The sequence below is a fragment of the Mustelus asterias genome, chromosome 6 (genome assembly GCF_964213995.1).
Source record: "Mustelus asterias chromosome 6, sMusAst1.hap1.1, whole genome shotgun sequence".
NCBI lineage: Eukaryota > Metazoa > Chordata > Chondrichthyes > Carcharhiniformes > Triakidae > Mustelus > Mustelus asterias.
In genome coordinates, this window is record NC_135806.1 from 52,259,716 (window position 1) to 52,266,506 (window position 6,791).

Genomic DNA, 6,791 nt, shown 5'->3' on the forward strand with positions numbered 1-6,791 from the left:
AAGAAGAGCCGTCAAAAAAAAAACCACTGCTGGCTGATTTGACACTTATTTTTTGGAGGTGGATTGCATTTGGATTTAGACTCAAACTTCCACTCAGGCAGAGCAGTGAGAAACAAATGAGCACAAAACAAAATAATCTCCAAAAGGGAGGGGGAGGTGAAGATGGGGAGAAAAGCTGCATTAATGACCCAGAGAGTCAGCAGGAGGAGTGGAGAGGCCGGTGGGGGGAGGGAGAGAGATCATTGCAGCCGGCCTGCTTCAAACTCCAGACGGGGAGGGGGAATCCACCCCACACCCCGGCCTCGAACAAAAGGCGGCGGGGTGGCGGCCCCTGTTTATCGAGTGAAAGATCGGGTAATCCTCGGCGCCGAGAGCCGCGCTCACACACACACACACACTGAGGAGGGCGAGCCGGGCCCGGGGCCTGAGGGAGGGAAGGAGCCTCCAGAACCTTCCCGGGTTTTGGGGCCCGAAAGACTTGAAGCGCCCGGAGAGAAAAACAACAACATCATCATCAATCCCCCCCCCCCCCCCCCCCGCCCCAGGTTAAACCCTCCCCTCCCGGCATGAAGTCCCCCCACGGGGGGCCCCCCGACTCAAACAAACCTGCGGCTCTCACACTGGTCAGTGCGAGCGTATCGGAGCAGGCCCGGCGAGGCGAGAGGCCACACTCAGCACCCGGGCACCGACCACGAGTCAGCACTGGAGGCGGAAATGAGTCGGCGAGAAGCGGCCGAGGGGAGGAGGAGGAGGAGGAGGAGGGAAGAGTGGCGGCAGAAAGCAGGCCGCAGCCGGAGGAAAGCATTCGATAAGCCCGGAGCTCCACTGGAGGAGCCCCCGTGGCCGCCTCTCTCTCTCCCCTCCCGAGCCCCCTCCCCGGCTCCGAGCCCCGGGTCCCCACCCTGGAACTCCCTCGGTCTCAGCGTGGAACACCTCGGCTCCCGAGCCCCCTCTCGGTCCCAGCGCGGAGCCCCCCCTCGGTCCCAGCGCGGAGCTCTCCGGCTCCGAACCCCCTCTCCGGTCCCAGCGCGGAGCTCTCCGGCTCCGAACCCCCCCCTCCGGTCCCAGCACGGAGCTCCTCCACTCCCGAGCCCCCGGCTCCTGTTGCAGAGCTGAGCCGCCGCTAAGTTAAACAAGTCGCCAGCTTCACAAACCACCACCGGCCCCGCCAAAAAAATAAGCTGCGCCCACCTGTGAAAGTGCAAAAAGGTTAAAACTGCAACAGTTTAATGTTTTTAAAAAAATAAAAATTAAACTGCATTGAACATGGAAATCTTACCCGTCAATATCGCATTAACCGACTCACTCCAGAGCATCGGAATTTGTGAAAACAGTTGGGGGCGCTTTTACTTATATATTTATTATTTTTTTATATATTGTAACCTTTTTTGAGGAGTTTTTTTAATTGAGTGGCAAAGAGTTGTTCTCATTGGTGAAGTGACAGCCATCAACTTCCCCTTTCCTTCAATCCTCTTCCTCCTTTTATTTCGTTATTTTCTCTAACTCGCCACCAACGAACTTGGCAGGAAATCCCGCCTCTACACGCCAAGTTCATTGGATACTGTACTTACAACACCCATCATTTTATCAAATCCCACAAATCCTGCATTTGTTCAGAAAATACCAGAAGTTTTGTCTGTTTGAAAAAAAATCAAATGTAAAGGATCCATCTGTTCCTCCCCTCCTTCAGTCCCATTTTTTTCTCCTTGCTTCCAACTTCTCCATATGTTTTCCTTACACATACAACAGGATGAATAATGTGTTAAGTAGATGATCACAATACTAGGTAGTGGCCACGCATTGTTAGAAATGAGGGGGGAGTTGCAAATCTGCAGAGAAGCTGGCCTCTATTTAGCCTGGGTCAGTGGAGAAACACTGAGCATGAGTCAATGAATTAAAGCAAAACATGGAAGGAAGCAGTCATCAGTGGATTGATTAGGTTTTCAACACTCTAGGATTGTCCTGGAATCTCCCGATAGGAAAAATAAGTTCAAACCAGTATTCTTACTTTACCCTTTTTACTGGTATTCCATTTTAAGGTACACAAGACCAGCTTTTAAAACTTTTTTTTCCTTCTCCAGTAGGGCAATCCTGGAGAAAAAAATACAGGGGCACTTTGAAAACCTATGATTAGTTATAAAAATTCTTGGAAACTGACTGATAATCAAGAATCATCCAATGGAGTGATGAAGACAAGGATATGAAGGGTTATGGAACCAATTTGGATGGACGGAGTTAAGATTCAGAATGTTGGGACAACTTTATCCTGTTTCTATGTTCTTCCGTTAAATAGTCTGTGAAAGTTACATAGATAGACGAACAGACAGTTAGATAGAAATAAACAAAATCATCATAGAAATCATCATAGAAACCCTACAGTGCAGAAGGAGGCCATTCGGCCCATCGAGTCTGCACCGACCACAATCCCACCCAGGCCCTACCCCCACATATTTACCCGCTAATCCCTCTAACCTACACATCCCAGGACTCTAAGGGGCAATTTTTTACCTGGCCAATCAACCTAACCCGCACATCTTTGGACTGTGGGAGGAAACCGGAGCACCCGGAGGAAACCCACGCAGACACGAGGAGAATGTGCAAACTCCACACAGACAGTGACCCGAGCCGAGAATCGAACCCGGGACCCTGGAGCTGTGAAGCAGCAGTGCTAACCACTGTGCTACCGTGCCGCCTATCGTAAAATACTGCAGATACTGGAATCTGAGGTCTGCCAGCATCTGTTAGGAGCAATACAGGGTTACCATTTCGCCTCCATCGATAGACAGACAGATATAATTGGTTTGCTGAAAGATCATCATAGCATATGTACCAATTTGAGGAAATATATGTGGTATTAGAGGCAGTTCAGAGGAGGTTCACTAGATTGATTCCAGAGATGAGGGGTTTGTCGTATGAAGAGAGATTGAACAGTTTCGGCCTAAACTCTTTGGAATTTAGAAGAATGAGGGGAGAGAGGTATATAAGATGATAAAAGGTATGGATAAAGTAGACGTGGAGCGGATGCCTTGTGGGGCATTCTAGGACGAGAGGTCATAGTCTTAGGATAAGGGGTAGCAAATTTAAAACTGAGTTGAGGAGAAACTACTCCCAAAGGGTTGTGAATCTGTGGAATTTGCCACCCCAAAGTACGGTGGATGCTGGGACAGTGAGTAAATTTAAGGAGGAGTTAGACAGATTTTTAATTGGTAATGGGTTGAAAGGTTATAGGGAAAAGTCAGGAAAATGGGGATGAGGAACATATCAGCCATGATCGAATGGTGGAGCAGACCTCAATAGGCCAAATAATCTAATTCTGCTTCTATATCTTATGAACTTAAGAATTTGTCATGACAATACAAATAAAACAAGTAATCATAGTTCATTACATAGTTATAGATAAGTAAAATTGCAGTAAAGTATAATATAATAAAAGGATTGTGCAGTTACAAACACTTAAGTTTACAAATGATTATAATATGTTGAAAATGCAGGTGTCCTTCACTTATAGAATAAATAAATGAAAGCTCTACTGCACTCTGCAAATTGTATTATGGTCCATAAATCAGATTAAATTTGTTAAATTCTGATTCATTTATATGCTTGCTTTGCAAATGTTATGGGAAGGTGGTATGCCATAATGATGGATGTATAGGAAGATCAATGGTGGGAATGAGGAGGTGAAGTTTTTGGAGGTGGGAGGCTATGTGATGAAAACCCAGGAATACATCCAACCTGACATGGCAAACCTAAAATGGATTAGGATTTAAAATTTCACTTGATATCTTTTGCAAATCAGAGAATATTTATGCAGAATTTTGAGAAACTAAATAGGACCAAATTCACAATATGTTGCCTGGAAGCAGTAATAATAACTTTCAAAAGTATATTGAACCTCTGAATAAAAAGGAAACACGTGGCCTAGGGGGGAAGAGGTAGTTAATCAGTTGTTTTTTCAAAAAGTTGGCAGAGTCACAATGGACTGAATGGTCTCCTATGAATAAGATAGAATGTATATGGTCAATAAAAAGAATTGGCTTGATTAAATTAGGGTTTCTCATATTAGTTTGACACATTCAACAGCCAAGATGCACCAGTGGTGGAGAGAGTGCTAAAAGTTGTGAAAAACCTGGTTCAGCCTCAGACAGCTGCCAGGGAAAGCAATCGGCAAGGGAACAGGAAATGAAGGCAATTGTGTTAGTCTTCCCAATATTTAATTAAAAAAATTCTCATACAATATTTGGTGTTGATTTTTTTTGTTCATTCATGGGATGTGGGTGTCACTGCCTGGTCCAGCATTTACTACCCATCCCTAATTGCCCTTGAACTGAAAGGACGTTTAAGAGTCAACTGCATCGCTGTGAATCTGGAGTCACAAGTAGACCAGACCAGGTAAGGATGGCAGATTTCCTTCCCTAAAGGGCATTAGAATAGAATAGAATAGAGTCCCTACAGTGCAGCAGGGGGCCATTTGGCCTATCAAGTCTGCACCGACCACAATCCAACCCAGGCCCTATTCCCATAACCCCACATATTTACCCTGCTAAACCCCTGACACTAGGGTTAATTTAGCATGGCCAATCAACCTAACCTGCACATCTTTGGACTGGAGGAAACCCACACAGACACGGGGAGAATGTGAAAACTCCACACAGGCAAGTGACCTGAGGCTGGAATTGAACCCGGATTCCCTGGGGCTATGAGGCAGCCGTGCTAATCACAGTGCCACTGCGCCGCCCCAGTGAACCTGATGGCTTTTTATGACAATCGTTTCTAATCATGGTTAGACTTTTAATTCCAGATTTTAAAAAAAATGTCACCACCTGCCATGGAGGGATTTGAATCCACGTCCCCGGAGCATTGCCCTAGGTTTCTGGATTACTGGTCCATTGACAATACCACTACGCCATTGTCTTCCCATAAATTAAGGGGTGGCATGGTGGCACAGTGGTTAGCACTGCTGCCTTACAGTAACGGGGACTTGGGTTCGATCCCTGGCTTGGGTCACTGTCTGTGCGAAGTCTGCACATTCTCCCTGTGTCTGTGTGGGTTTCCTCCGGGTGCTCCGGTTTCCTCACACAGTTCGAAAGACCTGCTGGTTAGGTGCATTGGCTATCCTAAATTCTCTCTCCGTGCACCTGAACAGGCGCCAGAGTGTGGCGACTAAGGAATTTTCACAGTAACATCATTGCAGTGTTAATGTAAGCCTACTTGTGACACTAATAAATAAACTTAAACAGTCTGCCAATTGAAACTGTGGAGGAATCAAGCAAGCTAGTAGTGAGGTAGAGCTGGGTGTCATCAGCATACCTATCAAAACTGATGTGTTTTTGGCTGATGTTGCTGTGGGACTGTCTGTAGTTGAAAAATAGGATGAGGCCAAGGATAAAGGATAATCTTGGTAGATTGGCAACCTTAGATGAAATGCATAACATTAAGTTCTAAATAAAGAACATTTCACCAGTGCTGATGGAGAGCTAAATAACTCTGTGACGACTCTCCCTATGCCATATGCTTTGGTAATAAATCAAGGGCGACTCGATAAGGCTACATAACAAAAGGCTTTATTGCCAATGAACAAATATTTACAACAGGGTCAGACAGAATAACTATGCGACTGTACATTACTCTCCTAGTTCCAACTGCGGATCCTCCCCGACCAGGATACATGCCCTTGCATTAGATTGGGTCAGCTTCCCACCTTAACACTCCAGAGGATCCAGCCCTACTACATGGCCCTTAGGGAATGCCCCCTTAAAGGGGTCACACTATCACATTTCTTGCACCCCTTGCCCCCCCCTCTCTGAATTCCTGAAACCACCTATGGTGGAAACAAAAAGAAAACAACATTAACATGAGCAACAATTTTCAGAAAGAACTTCAGGGAAACCCGCAAGACAACTTGTCATATGTTTAAATGATCCGGCGAATTCTGAACTCTAGTAGAACATTTGAACTCTGAACTGGGTTTGTCTGGAAATGAAAGATCAGGTCAGGTCAAGGAGAAAGGCAAGCTCATCAAACCTGGGCCTAGTTCTTCTTTGGTAGCTACTGTATTCTCAGTTACAGAAACCACTGGTGAAATTTGTACCTCAACATAATGATTGAGGGTCAGGGTTCCCACCTCGACACTACATAGGGTCCAGCCTAACCACATGGCCCTTAGGCATGTTCCACATAACCATGTAACATAACCACGTTAAAGGGGTCACGCTGCTGCCCTTTTAATGAATTTTTCTTTAAAAAGAATTGCACTTCTAAATATCGGGTTTCCATTTTATTATTGGAAGATATGGACCTGAATCTTTTTGGATCACTTCCCACCATCCAAAGAGTTCCTTCCAGCCGACCCTGAGTGCCCTACAGCTACTTTGCACTCGAATGAGCGTCAAGTGGCTGCAGGGGGGGACTTCTGCCCCTCACTTCAGAGGAAGTCCTGTTTCAGAGAACACAGGAAAATCTGTTTGACCAGAAGTTCTCCAGTTCTGCAGCAATGGCGCTGCAGTGGTCAGAAGAAGAAATGCAGGAGGAGGCCTGAGCCTAAGTCTGGGAACCAGAGATCCAGGTAAATTCAAGGGGTTCCAGGACTGGAAGGGTAGGGAAGGCCTGACAGGGGAGGAGGAATGGGGCAGGGAAGGGGGGGGGGGCGTTGGCGGTGGGGAACGGGTACGAAGTGGGTGATCAGGGTCTTGGGGAAGAGACCAGGGGTGTGGTAGGAATGTCTGGAGGTCCTCACACTTTAAGCACCTGACTTCAGAAGGGGGCTTCTGAGAGAGGCACCTCGCACTCCTCTT

General features: G+C 46.4%; 1 protein-coding gene across 3 annotated transcripts in view; it reads right to left on the bottom strand.

Moving 5' to 3' along the window:
- The window catches only part of LOC144494859 (SWI/SNF-related matrix-associated actin-dependent regulator of chromatin subfamily A member 2-like), a 132,857-nt gene extending 131,384 nt beyond the window's left edge, over positions 1-1,473 (bottom strand). For 2 of the 3 annotated variants that reach the window (XM_078214315.1, XM_078214313.1), the window contains exon 1: positions 607-1,167. The gene's annotated coding sequence lies outside the window, so the exon portion shown is untranslated. Of the gene's footprint in view, positions 1-606; positions 1,168-1,279 lie in introns of those variants that run through there. The other variant, XM_078214314.1, reaches the window with a different exon arrangement.
- Between the last annotated feature and the right edge of the window lie 5,318 nt (positions 1,474-6,791).